Raw genomic sequence first — 23813 nt, 5'->3', positions numbered from 1 at the left:
ATTATATAAAAGCTGATATATATAATACAACAATCCTATCTGTTAATAGGTTCATTAAATTACCAAAACCATTAATCAATGATTAATTACTAATCATACCTAAACTAATCTGTCAATACATATTTCTTTTAAAAGAAACACATCAATTCCTTAATTCCATCTTAGACAGTAATTTAATCGTTTAAGTAATAAATTACAATTAAAGGAAGACTGCATTAAATCCAAAACCCAATAGTGATTTTTAGTTATTTATATCACACAGTTAATATCTAGGCCTTGACAAATCATTCATGTCAGACCAACATTATTCTATTAATATATATAAAATAATGCACTAACCTGTAAGTACTAGATTATTTTAGTCATCTTCCAACCTATACATATAATAATCACAGATGAAATTTTAATCATCTAATACATAATAATTTAATTATAAAATGGCAATTCAACCATGCCATTAAAAATATATCTATTTATATATTAGCAATTCAACCATGCTTCCTTAAGTATATTTATTTATACTTTTAAATAGCAATTCATCCATGCTTCCCATTTATGAAAACTTATTCATAAATAATAAGCCTATCTATTTAAGCCTTCGGCAATTCATCCATGCCTATAATTCAACCATCAACCAAATTTTAAACTTAACCACACTAAATCATACATAGACATCTTGTGCATTTTATATGCATAACATTTATTTAATAACCAACCTAATATGATTCAATTAACCATATTACTATACCAAATAAGAATAATAATCTTAAATGATATATATACATACACATATATATTATATAATATATATATGTGTAATACCATCCATAACAATTATTGATTATTTAAATCAAAATTATATATATATATATATATATATATATGTATATATATAAATATATATATATATATATGTATACTTCTTTCCGTAATAAATTATTAATTAATTATATTACGCAACTAATTGCTACTAAATATAGTAGTAACACTCCACAGCTACCGTAAAGTCCTAGGAATATCTCTTCTAGTGTTCGCTTTCAACCCTAACGAGTTTAAAATCAATTTTGGGACATCACCGGACCCCACTGGAACTTTTCGAGGCACCACACGCATCCTCACGCGCTCTCACGCACCACCACACTCTCTTACACACATTGCACGCGCTTCCACGCACTCAGGTTCACTGGCAAGCTCGTCCACGCGCCCGCACGTGCCCTCACGCGCCTGTTACACTCTCGGCGCGTGTGTGGCTTGTTCCTATTGGTTACCCTTCTGCGTTCTGGTGCACTTGCTCGCACCAGATCATTTTTAGTTGACTGGACCATATCTATGGTCCAGATGCTAACGCGTACCAGACCTTAATGCACCGCGAAGCACTGAATCAACCGCCCCTCCATCAACTCTTCTCAGCCGCTGGATTAGTTTGCACACAACCTTATAATATGCCGTACACACTGGATTCATCTTCCTTAGATCAAGCAGCATCCATGGTGTTGATTCGCGGCTCACCATACTACCATAGACCGCGACACACTGGATTTTACACCATTGAAGATGCGTCGATTTGAAAATCCAGCCCCAGTATGTTGTTTAAAAACAAATATTTATATATATATATAACAGTATATAATAAAACAATTTCTAAAATAACATTAAAAATATAAATTAATTCCAGAAAATTTCCAGAAAATCCTAGAAAAATCCCAAAAGCTTTATTTATTATTTTGGGCATAATTAAACATATATAATTAAATTAAGATCTATTTAATTTAATTCATCATACCACACAAGGTTAAAGCAAACTATAAAAAATTTCACAAATAAAATTTAATTAACCTAACCTCACATACAATATTTAAATATTCAGAACAATTCATACATATATTCACATGTTTAAATTTTTAATTTTGTAAAGAATAAACATGCTGATCTACACTGATTAATGATTTAATTTAATAAGATAAAATTAAAATTTCGATAATTAAGGTGATAAGCTTATGAGTTCTAAGAGTAGAAGTAGAGAAGAACTCGTCTGTCTATTCCAAATCTGGCCTCCTATTTCTCTGAACCGGCCTCCTCTTCGTTAGCCCCTTTTCTTCTCTCTCTGACTCTCTCTTATTTTTTTCTAATGTGAAAACTTTTCACAATAAAATGTTATGTGTATATTTATACACATAACCCTAATCCTATTACTAGTATGACTGTTAAATAAATAATAATCATAATCCTCTTTAAAATAAAATCATATATATATACACATATATTATTTTATGTATATAAATAAATACATATATATCCTTAAATATATGTACATTCCTCCCTAATACTTATTAATTAATTATACTTATATAATTAATTAATTAGCTTCAAATAATAATAATTATTATATTTAACACAACAAAAATCCTTTAAATAACTTCATAACCATGGGCCTTTAATTAATTACCCATCAAGGCTTCATCCAAGCCCAAGACTATATCCTTAGGTCCAATTTTCCTTAAGCCCAGTCCAATTAATTTAAATAAATAAAATAATTATCCAACCACTTAAAATATTGAAAACTGACTACACGAAGCACATTAACAAACATAAAGTTACAACTAATTCACACTATATCAAGAAAATCAACACACCAATAATCAACATATATAATAACAAAATATAATTTAATTAAAACAAAATAATTTATCTACACACTTATTAAAATAAAACATATCATTTTTTTAAAAAATAAACATAAAAGCAATTAAATCAAACCAACCATTTTAAAATAAAATAATAGTAATTAATTCCAATTAATAAATCCTTTAAAATATCAGGGTATTACAATACCAAAGACCTAAATTATGGTATTGCTCAAGTAACGAAAAATCCGTTTAACAGCACTTAGGTGAGATTCTTTAAGACAAGATTGAAAACGGGCACATAAACAAACACTAAACGTGATGTCTGGTCTACTTGCGGTCAAATACAAAAGACTACCAATCATACCTCGATACTTTTTAATATCTACATTAACCCATTTTTCATCTTTATCAAGTTTCAAGGATGAGCTCATAGGAGAATGGGCATGTTTGACTTCCTCCAAGCCAAATTTCTTTAGCAAATCTTTAACATACTTTGATTGGCAAATGAAGATGCCATCAAATGTTTGTTTAATTTGCAATCCTAGAAAGAAAGTGAGTTCACCCATCATGCTCATTTCAAACTCACTTTGCATGCAAGAAGCAAATTCTTCACATAGCATTTCATTGGATGATCCAAAGATAATATCATCAACATAAATTTGAACAATTAATAGGCTGCAATCAATAGTTTTAGTAAATAGGGTATTGTCAATTTTTCCTCTAGAAAAACCATTTTCAAGTAAGAAACCACTTAGTCTTTCATACCAAGCTCTTGGAGCTTGTTTCAAACCGTACAAAGCTTTTGACAACTTAAAAACGTGGTTTGGACAATCATAACTTTCAAAGCTCGGTGGTTGTTCAACGAACACTTCTTCATCAATGAAGCCATTCAAGAAAGTACTTTTTACATCCATTTGATATAATTTAAAATTCTTATGGGATGCAAAAGCAAGGAGCATTCGTATAGCTTCAAGTCTAGCAACGGGAGCAAATGTTTCCTCATAATCAATTCCTTCTTCTTGATTATAACCTTGAGCGACAAGTCTTGCCTTGTTTCTTATAATTGATCCCGACTCATCCTTTTTGTTTCTAAATACCCACTTTATGCCAATGATGGTCTTGTTTCTAGGTCTTGGAACCAATTACCAAACCTCATTTCTTTCAAATTGATTGAGTTCTTCTTGTATTGCCAATAGCCAAGACTCATCATTTTCAGCTTCACGAATATTTTTCGGTTCAAGCTGTGAGACAAAGGCAACATAATTGCAAATATTGCTCATTTGAGATCTAGTGCTTACTCATTTAGATGGATCACCAATAATTTGATTGATTGGATGATGAGGTACTTGCTTCCAGGTATTAGGAAGTGTATCCTTATGAGAAAGGCTTTCTTTTGAATTGACTCTGGAGAGATCATCTAGAGACGAATCATTTAAGTCAAGATTTTCAAGGTTCTTTTCGATTTCAACCACATCCTCATTTTCATCCAAAAAGAATCTAAGAGGGGATAGTGGTGATTCATCAAATACAACATGTATAGATTTAACAACTACAAGTGTTCTTTTGTTAAATACTCTAAATGCTTTGCTACAAGATGAATACCCTAAGAAAATCCCTTCATCCGATTTAGGTTCAAATTTCCCTAAGGTATCTTTATCATTTAACACAAAGCATTTACACCCAAAAACCTTAAAATAACCAATGTTTGGCTTTCTTTTGTTCCAAAGTTTATAAGGAATATTGTTGAGAAGTTTTCTAATAATGACTCTATTTATGACATAGCATGAGGTACTAACGGCTTCGGCCCATAGAGTTCTAGGAGATTTATGTTCATTTAACATAGTCCTAGCCATTTCTTGGAGAGACCTATTTTTCCTTTCAACAACTCCATTTTGTTAAGGAGATCTAAGAGCCGAAAGATTATGATTGTATCCATTATTATCACAAAAACTTTCAACATCTTGGTTTTCAAACTCTCTTCCTCTATCACTCCTAATGGTTTTAATCTTACACTCTTGTTCGTTCTCAACGCTTTTACAAAATTTAGCAAAATTTGAATGAGCCTCATTTTTTGTGGGAAATGAAAAAGACCCAAGTGAACCTAGAGTAATCATCAACAATTACAAATACATAGAGTTTTCCACCAAGACTAGCAATTCTCTCCGGACCGAATAAGTCCATGTGAATTAATTCAAGTGGTCTTATAGTCGTTATGTCCTTTTTCCTTTTAAAATGATGATTTGATTTGCTTGCTTATTTGGCATGCATTACAAGTTTTATCTTTTGAAAAATCAGTCTTTGGGAGGCCTTTGACTAATTCATTTTTAGATAATCTTGAGATCAAATCCATGCTAGCATGACCTAACCTTCTATGCCATAGCCAACTATTTTTATTTGAAGATACAAAACACTTAACATCTTGATCATGTAATTCACACAAAAGCAAAATATACACATTACCATTTCTAAGAGCATGAAATACTTCGTTATTATCCTTTTTGACGATACATTTATCCGATTTAAACAACACATCATATCCTTTATCACATAATTGACTAATACTAAACAAATTATGTTTTAAGCCTTTAAAAAGTAAAACATCGTCAATAGATAAGGAAGAAGAGATACCAATAGTTCTGATGCCAATGACCTTGCCTTTTGAATTATCACCAAATGTAACGCTTCCTCCTTTGTGAGACTTGATAGAGAGAAATTTTGATAGATCTCCCGTCATATGTCTTGACCAACCATTATTAAGGAACCATTTGTCCTTGGATGAATATGGAGACTTCAAGCAAACCTACAAAAGGAATTTAAGTAATCTTCTTTTGGTACCCACAATTTCTTGGGTCCATGATAGTTAGGAAGAGGCATATATGTCCCTTTAATAACCCAAATTTCTTTTGTCACACATGGCCTAATAGGACAATGATTGATAATCCAAGCACATCCTTAGCATAAACATTTCTTTGCTTTCCAAGTATGAGGCTCAAATTTTCTCTACCTTTTGTGAATTTTGCTAAAGTCTCAATTTGATCTTCAATGATAACTTTTAATGATTCATTTTCAGAAATTAAATCACTTAAGACCAATTCCTTAGCTAATTCTTTTTCCTTTTTCAAGGCATCATTTTCAAGTTGAGATTTTTCAAGGTTTTGAGAGATGATGTACTTTTCTCTTCTAAGACTAGCACATTTTTGAACCATTTTGCCTAATTCATCATGCAATTCTTTAAAAGCATCTAGTAAGCAGTTATGTGCATCAACCAATTCATCACAAGTAGCTTCCAAATTAAATGAGTCGTGATTAGAATTTACCTTATCTTCGTTGGCCAACAAAGATTAACCAATTCATTGAATTCATCGTTACTTTCGGATCCATTTGAATCATCATCCTCCCATGTAGCTCGCTTGGCTTTGCCTTTCTTTTTCCTTTCCTTTTCATTTTTGTAAGCATAGCAATCAAATTCAAAATGCCTTGGTTTTCCACAATGGAAACAAGTAGGTGCTTCTCTTTTTCCTTGCTCACTAGATGAACTATTTCTTTTAAAGTTGTTACTCTTTTGGAATTTCTTCATTTGGAGAATCCTTCTCACGGTTTTGGTAATGAGAGCAACTTCTTCTTCTTGTTCATCCTTAGAAGCCTTATCAATTATGACTTCTTTGGTAGTAACTTGAAGAGCTATTTCCTTCTTTTGAGTTTCTTTTTCTTCATCTCTATCATTCAGTTCTAGCTTATATGCCATCAATGAACCAATGAGTTCATCTATAGGAAGGGTGTTGAGATCTTTAGCCTCTTGGATGGCGGTCTTCTTGGCTTCCCAATTTTTAGGCAAAGACCTAAGAATTTTTCTCACATTCTCGGATGATGTATATGACTTTCCAAGAGCCTTCAAAGGATTCACAATGTTAGTAAAGCGAGAATACATTTCACTAATAGTTTCTTTGTTGTTCATGGTAAAGAGTTCATATTTATGGACAAGCATATTCATTTTGGATTCCTTAACATGACTAGTACCTATATAGGTACCTTTAAGTTTATCCCAAATTTCTTTGGCCGTTTCGCAATCCGAAATTCTATTGAATTCGTTTTTGCTTAAGGCACAATAGAGATTCGTGATAGCTTTGACATTGCATTGTACAAGCCTACGATCATTGAGGGTCCATTCAATATCGGTTGTTGGAACATTTTCACCATTTACTTTTTTGGTTGGAACATGGTCTCCTTGTTCGGTGGCTTTCCAAACATCTATCTATACCTCTTAAAATTGCTCTCATTTTGATTTTCCAATAGTTGTAGTCACTTCCGTCAAACCAAGGAGGTCTATTGTTAGATTGGCCTTCTTGATGAAACATTGTATTGGCCATGATCGTTCTCTAAGATGATTAAATCTTTTGCTAGAGATTAGGCTCTGATACCAATTGTTAGTCACTAATTGACTCTAGAGGGGGGGTGAATAAAGTCAATGGCCAATGTTTGTAATTTAAAATTTTTATTTCTAACTAAATAGAATGCAATACACAATAGAAATATTCGAGCAATATAAGCACAATTAAAGAGGATAGAGATAGGGAATTGCAAATAGTGACTCGGCGATTTAGCGAGGTTCGGAAGCTCCTACTCCTCGGCTCAAGGTCCTCCCTTGAGACTTTCCAAAATCACTAAAGCTCCTCCTTAATGGTGGAGAGCAAACCATCAATTGAAGCAAGACTTTGCTTCTCTTCCATGCTTGGAGAACACCTTTCTCCTAAGCTTTGCTTTTGGGTCACACTAACCCTTTCAAGATAGTAGAGATGTATAGATGAAGGTTACAATATGGTTTCTCTCTCTCTTTCTCTAGAAGATATAACAAGAATAACTTTCACACTAGAGCAAGTGGATGAAGTAAATGAAGCTCTAGTCTCTGAACTGATATGAGAGAGAAAAATGAGAAGTAAATGCTCAGATCAGAATTTCAAGCTCTTTGAATGCTCTTGAATGATGTTCTTGAATGTTGTCACTTGTAAGGCACTTTGTTTGTAAACCAACCTTCTGTATTTGTAGATATTTCGAGTTCAATAGAGCTGTTGAAGGTAGTTAGGAGCATTAAATGAAGTTGTAGCCGTTACAAATTTGAATCTGCAGACCTGCGACCAAACCAGTCGATATGTGGAATAAACTGGTCGACGTATGCTGTAAATCGGTCGACGTTTTCTTCATGAATCGGTTGATGTATGCTTTGAACCAGTCGACGTAAAATGAGCTTCATTTTGACATTTGCTACTGCCTAGATACCGGTCGACGTATGCATCAAACCAGTCGACGTATATGAGCTTTAACTTGGATTTTTGCCACTGCCTAGATACCGATCGACGTGTGTATCAAACCAGTCGATGTATGCAGCTTCAACTTGGAATTTTATGTCCTTTTCTTTTGTAGATGATCAAGAACATATTTTAACCCTTTGAATTTCATTCAAAACACTTTGTATGTACATTTATAGTGAGATGAAGCTTTACTTAGATCCATCCATTACTCTGACACACCTCTCCATAGCTACCCTTCTTCTTGAAATCTTTAGATGCTTATGAACACATTGAAGAACATTTGCAGCCTCTTGATGCTTTAGGTGACCATATGATGACTTGAAGTCCCTTCCATCCTTTCTATAACAAGGCATTCATTTCCTTGCATTTAAACTCAGTTGAACCATTAGTAAAACACTTCATTATTGATTTGTTATCATCAAAACTAATGGATTAGGGTATTTGATCAACAACTATATATGTAGGATTGGTACACTCCAAATGGTAGGAGACCCTTTTCGGGTAAAATCCAAAAACAAAACCATGCGGACTCAGGCCCAAAGTAGACTATTATCATGCCATGTGGTGGAGTGGGCTGATACAATATTTATTTTTCAGAAAATAAACCCACACCTTTTTCACCTAATCATCAGTAAAAGTAACATGGTATAATGAGCCTCCAGGAGATGAAATTGGAGAAGGTCCCCGCATGTCTGTATGAACGAATTCTAAATTTTTTGTATCAAGTGTCCTGCCAGCCTTGGTTAACAACTTAACACGTAGTTCGGGATAGCTAATGTTGAGCTTCCACTTGCAAATTTTTTGTATCACTTTGACTGGAAACTTTCCGAGGGAGAAAAACTAGAAGATCTAAACATGACTGAGGCCTTTGGTGCAGCAGTTTGTAGGGAAAGAGATCTGATTGTGAATCCAATTGCTTATCAGTTATCATCCTTCAACTGGTGAATAAGATATTAAGACAAGAAGGTGGAAAGCATTGGATGGTCACTTTAAATTGGTCAAAGCCATCCATTATTGAATTTCCAGTTTCAGTGTGAGCCTATAATGTTAATTAGTTTTATATATATTAATAGAGTTAAAACTTAAAAGTGTGTTAGAATATATATATATATGTATTTATATATAACATTGTTGAAAGGTAAAATAAGAACAGATGTTATGTGGGCTTCCATAGATTATTGAATAAAAAAGAAGACTTCAATAAACCTCTTAAACAAACAGTTAAACACCATTAGTTAAGAGCCATGGCCATCCTCTTGACAAGTTCTTCTTATTGATCATTGCTTGAAAAGAATCTAAACATTTGTGAATATAAAAATCTCCTCTCAATCCTATGCTTAATAAAGAGAGCTCATGATTCTTGTCTAGTGAGTGGCCTCATTATAGCATGTGGTGCATGAACCAGTTGATCAAGCAGCCCTTAGATTTCACAATTATCTTTGAAATACTCTTACTTTCACTTTTGAGAGATAATTTTGTTTCTTCTTTATTGAAATCAACTGGAGTACAATTATCATGTCATTTTCAAAATGTCCACTAATCAAATATTCAAAGTACTATAAAGCTTATCTTGAAGTTTTTTAAATGATTTGAACCATTCACGTGCAATTTTGTTTGTTAACATTTCCTGTAGTGCTAGTCCCACTCTGGAGCCCAACAATGGAAAACGTTGAGATTAGACTTCTTGTAGTGCCAGTCCCATCCTGTGGAGCCCAACCGCTGAAAATGTTGACATTGGACAACTCCCTTGATCAGCCGGCACTAGCAATGGTCATTTTCTTAAATAAGGTCCAATGGTCCATGCTTTCATAAAGTATTAGTATAATCATACAAAAAGAGTCACCTTCAATCAAGACTTTATAATCTCTCTCTCTGTCCATTGTTTTTTCATCTTAGTCTTGTATAATTGTAGGTCATAACTTTAGGGCTCGTTTGGTGAGAACTATTTTTTCAAACTTTTTTTAATTGAGTTTTCAGAAACTGACAAAAACTTCTTCTGTTTTTTTTTTTCAGTTTCTGAAAACAGAAAAATGTTAAAACCGACCCAAACAAGCCATTAATCTCTCTGTATATGTGTGTATATATATAAAGGACAGGGTTCTCTAAAAAGTATATGCATTTCAATATTTTCTCTGTTTACTATTTTCCCCTGTTTCTCAAACACTCTCCGCACAAAGGGAGACATGGGAACTCAAGCTCCAACTGACTAGAACTATATCTTCAACAATGTAAGTCTATCCCCCACTCTATCTATATATATATATATATATTCTGTATATGCATGCTGCAGAAAATTGATGTGTCGGTACTACATATATGATTTATATGACTATGGTCTGCTTCTTTGAATAAATTTTATGAACCTACTTGCTTTTGGTCATGTCTGAACTACATGTATGATTTATATGATCATTACGCGATGTATATGACCCAGACTTGCTTTTTGGCATGTCTGAACTACATGTATGATTTATATGATCATTATGCTACGTATATGACCCAAGAACATATGTGCACATATATCTGTTAAGTCGTTCCAATCTTCCACAAGTCATCTACATAATCCATTAAAATTTTTGTATGTATGCATACACATGTACATAAATAACAATAGTTCAAATATTTTTTATTTTTTATTTTTACTTTGGATGAGTTGTGAAATTTCAATTCTTTCAAATCTTTATTCCAATTAATTTGTTTATTCAAACAGGAAACTTAAATGTTGGGATTTTATTGGAAATAAAATGCAAGCTTATTCCAAATTGTAAAATTAATTTCACATAATTAAATTCCAAATCAATTAAGACACCCCAGTACTATTTTCTTGCAGATGGTATATTTTACATTTTAGATATGATTTTGGTATCGGAGTGAATTGTTCAAAATGTCAATTTCTGCTCTGTGCTTTATTTAACACATCACATGACTCGATGACATTTTATTCGTGTAGTGGAGTGAATCCAACCATCTATAATTCAGGAAATTAGCAAGAACTTCCATAAAACAAAATTAGTTCATAGTTCATACAGACTATTCTCAAAATACTTCATACTTGTTTAATTTATAACATGTTTCTATTTGTCTTCCTTGATTCAATACTGCATATTTAAATTTGGCAACTAATGGCACCAACTCTAAGCATCTTTGTTCATAAAACAAGGATACAAGCTAGAAAAGAGAACTTAAAATGCACTTTCAATCTTGTAGAATTTTAAGGCACCACAGCATGCATAAATCTGGATAATAAGGCAAGCATACCACTGAGACAAGTGAAATCTCAAACACTGCTCTACATTTGCTGATGGAGCTCCCATTCCTCTCCTTCCCAATTCTCTTCAGTTTCCTGCTCTTTCTATTCATGGTATTCAAAATAGTATCTAAAACCAGGAGCTCTGCTTGAAATCTACCCCCCTGGCCATGGAAGCTACCTTTCAGCGGAAACATGCACCAATTTGTTGGATCTCTACCCCATCACTGCCTAAGAGATTTGGCCATGAAACATGGACCTCTGATGCACCTGCAACTTGGAGAACTTTCTATCGTTGTCATTTCTTCGGCAGACACTGCAAAAGAGGTGTTCAAAACCCATGACATCATCTTTGCTGACAGCCCTTATCTTCTTGCTGCAACCATCATATTTTATGATTCTACAGACATTGCCTTTGCGCCATATTGAGATTATTGGAGACAACTTCATAAAATTTGCATACTGGAGCTTCTAAGTGCAAAACGTGTCCAATCATTCCGATCCATCAGGGAAGAAGAGGTCTCAAATCTCATCAAATCTATTTCCTCTTAAGTTAAATATGATACGATTATAGTAGTTTATGTGGCCCATTTTATTTATATGAGATTTCGCAATGCTTGATGCAAACAATGAAGCCAACCCCTTTAATTAAAGGGTATAAAGATTGCAATGTCTATTAGGAGTGAATCAGTGGTGGGAATTGAATAGTCATGCATGGGAAATTGGGAATGATCGACTCTGAGTAAGTGAACTTAAGTTAGCTTTTATTTTCATTATAGTGATTTCTGCATAGTCCCTTGTACAGTTGAATAAGATCTCATCATCTGGTTTGTTGTTTTGGCTTGTTGATTAATAATATAATGTTCAGGTTAAAAAATATAAATTAATAATTTAATATTTGCTTGTCCAGTTGTGACTGAGTTGGCTACGATCTCATCATATTGTTCGTTGATTTGGGTTGTGGATTAATAATAATATAATATTTGGCTTAGGGAAAGAAAAAAAAGGCCTGTGATGGGTCTGATGGCAATGTGTCGTCAGTTCCCATACCGTTTAAGTGATCCATTTTTATCATTAATCAGAGAAATGGTCAAATTCTCACTCTCTTCTCTCCTGTCTATATCTACGGGACAAGCTTCTCTCTCAGCTTTCACAAACTTTTCCATTTTTTTATTCTACCTTCTTTCTTCTCTGTTTCAGCCTCCTCTGTTTTTGTAAACACTCTATACACTGAAGAGACATTGTAACTCAACCTACAACTAAATCCCCAGCAATTTTAGTCTCTCTCTCTCCCTCTCTCTCTCTCTACATGTCATGTATATTTTTCGCTTTACACATCCTTCGTTTATGTTTACCATTTTCAAAATGCATCTAGGGTATTGCTCGCCTACCCAACCCTCAAGGGCTTGTGCACGCTTCCCATTACTGGCTCGGGCTGGCAATATGATATCAGAGAAGAGGTTATTGGCACTTACTACTATATAGTTATATATAAATGTCTTCTAATTGTGTGGATGTGTTTTGAAAATCGTGACAATACATATGTAATAGAGTAGTGATACTTGGTCCGAACTCTCAAAATGAATTATCCTACCTACAAGCTTTGATTGGTCCATCTTTACCAAATATAAGAAAATAGAGGATCTCAATTTCGTATATTTTGCATACATGATCGACCAATCAAAACTCGTAGGGTCTTGCAATTCACTTTTAAGTAATCTGCTTGAGAATCATTTGCCATATAATAACTCTGTACTTGCATGGATGCATAACATAAATGTGTGTTGTACTACATTTATGATTGTTAGACCATACACTGTTTCTTGGAATAGAAATTCTGAACCAACTTGCTTTTGACATGTCTGAACTACATGTATAATTTATAAGACCATTATGATATGTGTGTGATTCAAAAACATGTCGACGCATAAATCTATATTAGGGTTTCAAATTTGTGATCAACCCTCATCTAGTATATGCTTATGCATACATATAGATGTGTAGAACTAAAATTAATTCAATTCTTCTGATTTTTTTTTTTTCTCCCCAAACCTTGCCCTCGTGCACAGGGTTTGCCCTTCTTTTTTTATTTCGCAAATGTTAATTATTTTAAATTTTTATTCCAAATGATAGTTAATTCAAACAAGAAACTTATGGTTCATTTGGATAAATAATGGATTTGAATTTATAAGAAAAGGTTGGCTATTGAGATAGGAAGCAACTTCAAGGAATAGAGGTTCTTATATGTAAAATATCACTCCTAATGGCCTCTCTGTACACATATCCTCTTTGTTTACCTTCTTGGTTAATGGTTTTTGTGGAGTGCTTCATAACATGCATATTTTTAGATCAACTTAGAACATCTTCATAAAACAAAAGTATCATACAAGCTGGAAAATTAGAACTTAAAAAGCAAAGTGAATCCTGCAGAACTTCAAGGCACCAAAGCATGCATATATCTGGATGAGATACACTCTTACTGCTGAAACAAGTGAACTCTTGACACTGCTCTAAATTTGCTGATGGAGCTTCCATTCCCCTCCTTGCCACTTCTTTTCACTTTCCTGCTCTTTCTGTTCATGCTATCGAAAATAATCTCTAAAACAAAGAGCTCGACTGGAAATCTTCCCCCCGGGCCATGGAAGCTACCTCTCATAGGAAACATGCACCAGTTTGTCGGATCTCAACCCCATCACTGCCTAAGACATTTGGCCATGAAACATGGACCTCTGATGCACCTGCAACTTGGAGAACTTTCTATCATTGTCATTTCTTCGGCAGAAACTGCAAAAGAGGTTATGAAAACCCATGACATCATCTTTGCTAACAGGCCTTATCTTCTTGCTGCAACCATCATATCTTATGGTTCTACAAACATTGCCTTTGCCCCATATGGGGACTATTGGAGACAACTTCGTAAAATATGCATTTTGGAGCTTTTAAGTACAAAACGTGTTCAATCATTCCAATCCATCAGGGAAGAAGAGGTCTCTAATCTCGTCAAATCTATTTCCACACATTTAGGATTGTCGATTAACCTCAGTAAAAAGATTTTCGTGTTGACTAACAGTATTACTGCAAGGGTGGCCTTTGGCAAGAAATGCAAAGATCAAGAAGTATTCTTATCACTTCTCAAGGAAATCACCAAGTTAGGATCAGGCTTTGATGTTGCTGATCTCTACCCTTCAGTTAAATTGCTTCATTTGATCACTGGGCTGAGGCCCAACTTGAGAAGATTCATAGATAAATTGATAGGATACTTGACAACATCATTGACGACCATAAAGCTAAGAAGGTGGCAACAAAGATTGATGAAGTTGAAGCAGATGATGATCTGGTGGATGTTCTGGTAAAAATCCAGGAATGCCATGACCCTAAATTCCCATTAACTATCAACAACATCAAGGCCGTTCTCTCGGTTAGTACAGTTAATTAATTTCTGCTTCAATCATGTTTATATGTTCCAGCTGAACAAAGTTTGAAACATATTCCAATTTATCTTTTTCTTTTTCTTTTTAAACATCCTTCGAGTTCAAGAAAATTAATTAGTCTTCTATAAATGGTTGAACTGTGAAATTTAAAATCAACAGCCAAGTTTTAAACTTTGTGTTCTATATGTAAGTTTGGCCCAATCTAAATCAATGCCCAGTGCAGCATCTATCAAGATAAGCTTATAAAGTTGCAGAGTGCCTAGTAAAAACCACTAGGAGGTTATTGTTATGTGATTCTCTATTCCTTGAATCTGTTTCAATGCTGTTCCAGGACATTTTCATTGCGGGGAGTGAGACTTCATCAACTACTGTAGAATGGGCAATGTCAGAAATGCTGAAAAACCCAAAAGTTATGGAAAAGGCACAAGCGGAGGTAAGGCAGGTTTTTGCTAAAAAAGGAAATTATATCGATGAAGCAGACCTCCATGAATTGAGGTACTTAAAGCTAGTTATCAAAGAAACTCTGAGATTGCATCCTCCTGCCCCTTTATTACTTCCAAGAGAGTGCAAAGAGGGATGTGAAATTAATGGATATGAGATACCTGTCAAAAGCAAAGTTATTATCAATGCATGGGCAATTGGTAGAGATCCTGAACATTGGATTGATGCAGAGAGCTTCGATCCAGAGAGATTCCTTGACAGTTCAATTGATTATAAGGGGACTAATTTCCAATATATACCATTTGGTGCTGGAAGAAGAATATGTCCTGGCATATCATTTGGAGTAGCTAACATTGAGCTTCCACTAGCACAACTATTGTATCACTTTGACTGGAAGCTTGCCGATGGAGCGAAGCTTGGAGATCTAGACATGACGGAGGGCTTTGGCACAACGGTTCGAAGGAAAAGAGATCTGTATTTAATTCCCATTGCTTATCATCCTTCACCTGGTGAGTAAAACCAGAAGGCAGAATGCATTTTATATTCATTTTGAATTGGCAAAAGGCATCCATTATATGATGATATTTTCAATTTCAATTTTAGCCTGTAATGTTGATTAGTTTATCTTATGCATGTAAGCATTTTTTAGAATATACATTGGCTTCCATAGATTACTAGACATCACAAGATCTCTTACGCTTAGTTATACATCAAAGGACAACTGTGTATTGTATTATAATTGAATAGTGTGAGTTGCTCAATGCGGAATGGTCATGGAATATAGTATGGATAAGAAACCTAGAGGGGGTTGAATAGGATAAACTCTCTCTTTTATCAGATTTTGGCTTAATTTAAATTTACCAAAATAAAAGTAAATTAATCACCCACATAGCAATAACTTAAAGTGCAAGTAATGTAAAAAAAAAAATTTAGAGAGATACTGGGATTTCTAGCGAGGAAACCTAGTTAGAGAAATTATCCAACAATCGGAAAAAACCTCAGAGATTTTCACATGGTCTCAAGCGTAAAGATCCACTATGTATGAAGCGAAGTACAACGGATTTCAACTCAGGCTCACACCCTTTCGTTCTAACAAAAACCAATTGTTGACGTCCCTGGCTTTGCAACTACCCCGTTCAACAGCTCTCGACCTTAGGCTTACTCTTGATCTTTGTAGAAGGATCACTGGTAGATCAACCAACACTCCACGAATGACTTGATCCCTTCAAAATGTGATCTTCTCCTCTGTTTTTTTCAAAATCAAAATTTTTTAAGTAGAAAAGCAAATATGTTTGACGACCGGTAGCAATAGAACCTTCAATCATGTAAACACCAATTGAACGATGAACAACAACATAATTCTCTCAAAAATAGAAAAATAATAAACTATGAAATTTTCACATAGAGAAGCTCTCTAGGGTTTTGAAATCTTCAATGTAAAAAGCCATGTAGAATTATGTGTGAATGAGAGTTTATATAGAAGATTAGAGAGTCCTATTAGGGTTAGAAAACCTTCTCAATTTGTTGCTAAAACATCCCTCTAATTCAGACTTTAAAATGTATTAGAAATTGGCAAAACCAAAACTTCAAAGATTGACGATATCTGGTAGATGTTCTTCTAAAGATTCATGAAGGCTGTGACCCTGAATTCCCATTATTCCATTAACTATCAATAACATCAAGGCAATTATCTTGGTTAGTACCTATATTTCTTTTCTTTCTTTACATTAAATTCTACAAATTATTTTAACTTGCAACTGAGCAGAAGTTCGAAACAGCCTTTTCAGAATTTCAGTCTAAACATCATTCAAATTCCGGAAAACTTAATGAATTAATTACTTGTCCATAAATGAGTGAACTGTGAATTTTAAAATCAATACCCAAGTCCATAAATTAATACCTTGTGTTCAATATTTAAGTTTGGTTTTTATCTAAATTTGAGCATGACCAGCACCCAGTATGGCATCTATCGAGATAAGCTTTTATAGTAGTAGAGAGCCTAATAAGAACCACTAGGAGGATCTTATTCTAAATTCTTTATTCATTGACTCGGTTTCAATGCTGTTTCAGGACATTTTCGTTGCCGAAGTGAGACGTCATCATCAACTCTAGAATGGGCAAGGTCAGAAATGCTAAAAAACCCAAAAGTTATGGAAAAGGCACAAGCCGGGTTGAGACTGGTTTAGGAAAAAAGGGAAATGATGTTAATGAAGCAGACCTCCATTAATTGAGGTACTTAAAGTTGGTTATCAAAGAAACTCTCAGACTATACCCTCCTCTCCCTTTATTATTCCTGAGAGAGTGCAGAGAGGGATGTGAAATTCATGGATATGAGATACTTATCAAAAGCAAAGTCATTGTCAATGCATGTGCAATTGGTAGAGATCCTGAACATTGGATTGATCCAGAGAGATTCCTTGACAGTTCAATTGATTACAAGGGGACTCATTTATAATATATACCTTTTGGTGATGGAAGAAGAACATGTCATGGTATATCGTTAGGAATAGCTAACACTGAGCTCCCTCTTGCACAATTGTTGTATCACTTCGAATGGAAGCTTGCCAGTGGAGCAAAGCAAGGAGATCTAGACATGACCAAGGGCTTTGGCTTAACCACTAGAAGGAGAAGAGATCTGTTTGTGATTCCCATTGCTTATCATCCTTCATCTGGTGAGTAAAACCAGAAAGTAGTTAGAATTTGGTGTTCATTTTAAATTGGCCAAAGCCATCCCTTACTGAACTTTCATTTTCAATGTCAGCCTATAATATTGGTATATATTAATACTAGTTGATATTAATGAAGGCACAGCGGAAGCATTTAAAAATTTTAGGATCATATCCACGTGATATTTCATCAAATTAATTAATACTATAAAGGGATCTCATACCTTTGGACGATTGATTAATCGTTAACACTCCGAGAATAACAGTGAATTAGATTGGTTCTACTTTTGCCTTGAACACCAGTAAACCTTCACCTCTATATCCCTGGAATACACATGTTTGTGGAAACTCTATATCTCTTACTCTCGTTATTCTGTATTATGTCAGATAGTGTGTCTACCCGAATAAGAGAGATATATCGTGTATATAATTGGGGCTAGAGATGAGAATCAAAAAGGAATTCTTATCCTAACTCTATTTAGATAGAGATAGAGTTATCCTATAACTCTATCCTATCTAATTAATTACAATAAGCACCACAATAATATTGTAATTGCACTCTAGGATTCAGAAATTACAACAAGGCTCTTTCTGTCACGACCCGACAATTCCAATAAAATCCTCCATTTATTCAAATACATATACATCAAAATACACCCAGGATCATAAAAAAATGCCCTCTTTTTATACAAAAATCAAATTCCTAAAAAATTCAAAAAAAATTCTCCAAATAATAAAATAAATCCTCCACGCCGGCTCTTCATCCTAAGTCCATTTCTAGCCATCCCCGTTCATCTTCGGTACCTTAAACTGGAGTGTGGTGAGACAAAAGTCCCAGTAGAAAAAACCATAACAAGAATCTCATGGAGGTTTAACAAAACAGCTTCACAAAATAAACATATACAGGTGAGTTGTGATACCCCTAAATTTCCGAATGCGGGTTGGCCAGGCCCACGCCCGAATACCCAAGGATATCAAAACAAATTGATAATAAACGAACATAGAGTACAAAAGAATAAAGAAGAATAAATAAAATGTTGACAAGAAACTAAAATGATAATCTAATAATAAATCTCAGAATATATTTCCATTAATTAATAAACTCTTCTGATACAACGGATCCTCCAAAATACAACTCGGGAATCCATACTGTGTGGACCCCTAGAAAATCTAAACTAAACAAATGACAACAATAACTGTCTAAATCAGGAAACTGAATCATAAAGGAACTCCTATGTAGCATCGGAAGAATGAAGTAGACTGATCCCCGCTCAGCACGAATAACCTCTACTCCTGACGAATACCTGAAAAATAATGGTGGGTCAAGCCCACAAACAAGTTCTACTCTACTACAGTCCAAACAGAGATCTGATACACGTATACATCCTAGTTAATCCAACAGTAACTAATAGTCCGTATATATATATATATACACACACTAAAGGAACCTCCCTAGACTATATGGTTGTCTCAACCTGAATAGTAGGTAACATGCAAAACGCACATATAGTAGGCATGAGTACCTATACCTACTAGGGTACACAACTACACTATATCTAGCTACACATCCCTGGCGATATACGCGCCCTAACCACTGATCTTAAGACTCAAGCTCATATCATGGCACCATACTTATATATATATAATTTAGTAACCATCCTATCCAGTATAAATTAATCCTTCATAAGTCATTCAACTTATTCAGCTGACCTAACTTGAATATAAGTAGGACTTAACATTTTAGTTAATCCATTCCCTTATATAATAAATTAATCATTCATAAGTCATTCAACTTGTTCAGCTGACCTGACTTGAATATAAGTAGGACTTAACATTTTAGTTAATCCATTCCCTTACATAAAATAGGTAGGACTTAACTGATAAGTTAATTCGTCCCTAGAATGCCACCATCCCATACCGGTGCATTAAACCACATAATCCAACAACAATTGATGTAACGATTAAGGAAATACATCAAATAATCCAGAAATAACTATAATAATATGATATCAAGTTATCACAAAATAGGAATGACTTATTATTTATTTAAACTTCCTATATCATATGTCCTACACAAACTGAATCTTATACATGATGATATTTTATTATACCGTCGAATAAGCATTCTCTATGTCCAATTCATCCTACACATTTAATTTCAATTGCTACAACATTTTAAAAGATTAAATCCATTCGTTTGTTTAAAACATTCAAATAGCAAACATTATTATGATTGAGTCTATTTAAATTTATTTAAACCCAAACCTAGTTCTTATTTAATGTTCAGGAATCCTAAGCATGTTTCTACGTTCCATCATTCCACAGATATAAAAAAATACATAATGTAAATATATAAAAATTCACACCAGAAATCACATCAAAATCATGCATTTATCAATTTATAACACAAGAACAGATATGAACCAATTTCATAAAACCTATGTTCTAATCTAATTAAACATGCATAATTATTTAATTTTATGTCTTTAATAAATCCTGGAATTTCCTAGGCATGCATAGAAACACGAATCAAAGGGAAAGAGATAGAAGAAGAACTTGCCTTAAACTTTCAGATCGAAAGTTAAACTTCTTCTTCCTTGATCTTCTCTCTACAGGATTTTTTTCCCCCTTCCTTCATTTTCCTCATTCCCTCTCTAACACTCTCTCTCTAGAATATATCACGTGAATATTTCTAACCCCCTTTTATAACCTATATCTATATATTTATAGGCTAAATAAAATAACCTTAACCCTTTTCCCAATCCAAGTCAACTTAAAAAAAAAAAATATTAAAATATTAAAAAGGTAAGTAAAATATGTTACGTATATAATTTATGTATATCTTTATTAAATAAATAAATTATACACATCCCATTATTTATTAATGGATTATCCAATAATACTTAAGTTACCATAATATTATAAAGTAACTTAAAACATAACACGTATCAAATCTATGTATATTTTTATTATTTAAATATAAAACATATACATCAGATTAAATATTACTATCCAAGTTACCATAAAAGTAATTAATAAATTATTTTCCCTTTTATATATATTAAAAAGGTAAGTAAAATATGTTACGTATATAATTTATTTATATATTTATTACATAAATAAATTATACACATTCCATTATTTATTAATGGATTATCCAATAATACTTAAGTTATCATAATATTATAAGGTAACTTAAAATATAACACGTATCAAATCTATGTATATTTTTATTATTTAAATATAAAACATATACATCAGATTAAATATTACTACCCAAGTTACTGTAAAAGTAATTAATAAATTACTTTCCTTTTTTATATATGTATATAATATATATTTATATATATACATACATAACTATCTATGCGTAATAATCCATACACATCCAACCTTCTATCCAAGTAGTCAATGGGACCCAATTGGTTGGCTCATTACTTCTAACCATAACCACAAAAGAAAAATAAAATAAAATAATAAAAGAAAAGAAAACATTTAATTTTCAATTAATCAAAATGCCATTTAAGCACATAATCTAATTAAACAATTAACATATAGACAAATACAAATAATACATAGACACATAATCAAATAATCAAGTAATACCTAATTTAATTAAACACATAAGCAATTAGTCAAATAATCAATTAAATAATTAACAATACAATTAAAACAAATAAATAAATACCAAGACTATCCTTTTAAAATTAGGGTATTACATTCTTCCCCCCTAATAAAAAGAATTCCGTCCTCGAAATTCGCCCTTACTTTCTTCCATTATGCTTGGAAACTGTGACCGAAAAACATCCTCCTATTCCCAAGTAGACGCAACCTCACTATAAAGGCTCCACTTAACTCCAATATACCAAGTGGTATACAGGGTTCCTATATTTTAAGAAACACAATAATCATACGATGCGTAGGTTGTATCAAATAACAACGTAATCCTCCCATGTTGACAAGGGAATGATCTTCATACTTCCAAGTGCCATAGAATATACTCCAAACTCCTATGCACCCAGCGCTAATAATTTGGTAACGCCAATTCAGAGGCAACTGCCTCAATTGCAAAACACAATCTTCTAAAAGTCAATGTAATAAGTAAAATTGACCTTTCTCTAAAAATCGTCTTTCTTCCTACATAGAAAACAAAACGAGTAAATTACTCCTTGATAGAAAAACTTTAGTATACGAGTTCAACTATTTACAACATCCCACTGTCGCCTCCCAACCGCGCGCAGTTCAAAACAAAGGGAAGTATCTCTTTTTGACATATTTTTAAATGAATTCGAGGTCTGATTGTATAACTCTTACTTCCATTTCCAACCAACAAATGAGAGGTATGCATTGTGAAAGATACAAAACCTCCAAAGTTGTCACACTAACCTCTTTGTGCCAACAATATCACAGATAAAATTCCGACAAGTGAAGTAAACACTTCCAACTATCCATGAAAATCTAGGATATACGCCTCAAACATATCCTTTATGGTCTAATTTAATCTCTCGATTAATTCATCCGCCTATAGATATGATGTAGAGCTGCTGCTCCAAAATCTTCATAAAGCTCCTTCGAAATAGCACTTTGCATCCACTAATATGGACATCCACATACTATAACACCACTATCACTGAACTATAGAACTACTATGAAGTTCTAAAATAAACATCACTCAAATTTATGTCCTCAAGCGATCTTTCTCAATCCATCACTCGAATTCCATATGAAAAATTGAAATTCCAAATCAATGTCGATCCTTCCCACTGACCGTCGCTCCTGTTTAATTCAACTTCCATATTTGTTATAGGAAGTGGCAAAAGATTCCTATGATATCCGATGATCAACTTTCCACCTTTGTAGCAGGTTTTACACTTAAGGCAATTATATACATGTCCCTATCCGTACTTGTTCACCAAAACTGACATTTAATGTCGTGATGTACCTTCTAACCATTTGGGTGTACCAAGAAAAATTATAAATTTCCATCTCAGTCGCCCGATCGTCATATCACTATTTACAGAAACTACTAACTCTCCTCGAGTACCTTAAACTCTATCTGAGTAAGGTAACACCGTCTCCAAGGTCAACTCCAATATTTAAAGTTGACCTTCTTAACTACTGTAGTAATAACAAGTGTTATTATTACACATGTTATAAATGCATCTGATAACTCATCAACGGACCGAAAGATTTAAATATCTTATCGGTTGTTAAGAGCATCCACTTCCATAATTGCTTCCACCAGACGGAACTTGATATAAAGTGTGAATTACCACTTCTATCTATCAAAACCGTCTCGTGATCCATTCTATTCGTATGAACTAAAGTCCTACCAGTTCGAAATAGACAGGAACTAAACTGACCTAACTTATCAGTCAACTAATATCCCATCCAGAATCATGACCCTTGTGCAAAGTCAGCAATCCCTCAACTAAATCTGTGGAAAATGCTCTCTCATTTCCACTTCAATATAGGGAATAACTATAAATGATCTAGTGATCTCTGATGGTCCATCTCGACTATCTAATAAAAATTACAATGGGAGACAAAATCACTATGTCCCCCCTCCTGCCTGTCCTCCAAACGTCTGCTTCATACCGTGAAGCATCATATATCCACTAGGATAAATAAAGAACTAAGAGTTGTGAAACTCATTCCTTGCATCCTCCATCCAATTTGTCTGCAGAAAGTACTGTTCCGGTACCACCAGTTTTCGTCTGTACCCATTGTTTAAATTGGAGTATCTTCAAAAGCGAATTCTGCAACTAAATCTATCCACCACTGATCTGTGATAAACTTACCAATATTGAAAATCAATCGGTAATTCCATTTATCAATAGTCAACTATGACTTTAACTCAACAAAAGTCAACAAACTACGACATTTTCATACATACCATGCACCTCATCTTTATATAAGTGTTTGGTCTCACCATCTTGTCTTTGACACACCCTATTTCTTTAAGACAAATTAATGACAATCCAACTTCTTTGTCTAACTTCAAAAGAATATGAAATCTTTCCATCCTCTACATAAGTCATCAATTTCCTTGCAACAGCTAATTGTTGCAAATTGTGACTAAAAAAAAATAAATC

The 23813-nt window shown here is 33.6% G+C and overlaps 1 pseudogene; it reads left to right on the top strand.

The window, feature by feature from the left end:
• The first annotated feature begins 9953 nt into the window (after positions 1-9953).
• LOC132312249 (desmethyl-deoxy-podophyllotoxin synthase-like) lies at positions 9954-17852 on the top strand (annotated as a pseudogene).
• The last annotated feature ends 5961 nt before the right edge of the window (positions 17853-23813 follow it).

Source organism: Cornus florida, unplaced genomic scaffold (genome assembly GCF_030987335.1).
Source record: "Cornus florida cultivar Cherokee Brave unplaced genomic scaffold, ASM3098733v1 CherokeeBrave_3.0.0_Hap2_Chr06, whole genome shotgun sequence".
In the NCBI taxonomy this organism is placed as follows: domain Eukaryota; kingdom Viridiplantae; phylum Streptophyta; class Magnoliopsida; order Cornales; family Cornaceae; genus Cornus; species Cornus florida.
This window is presented reverse-complemented; position numbering and strand designations above follow the sequence as displayed.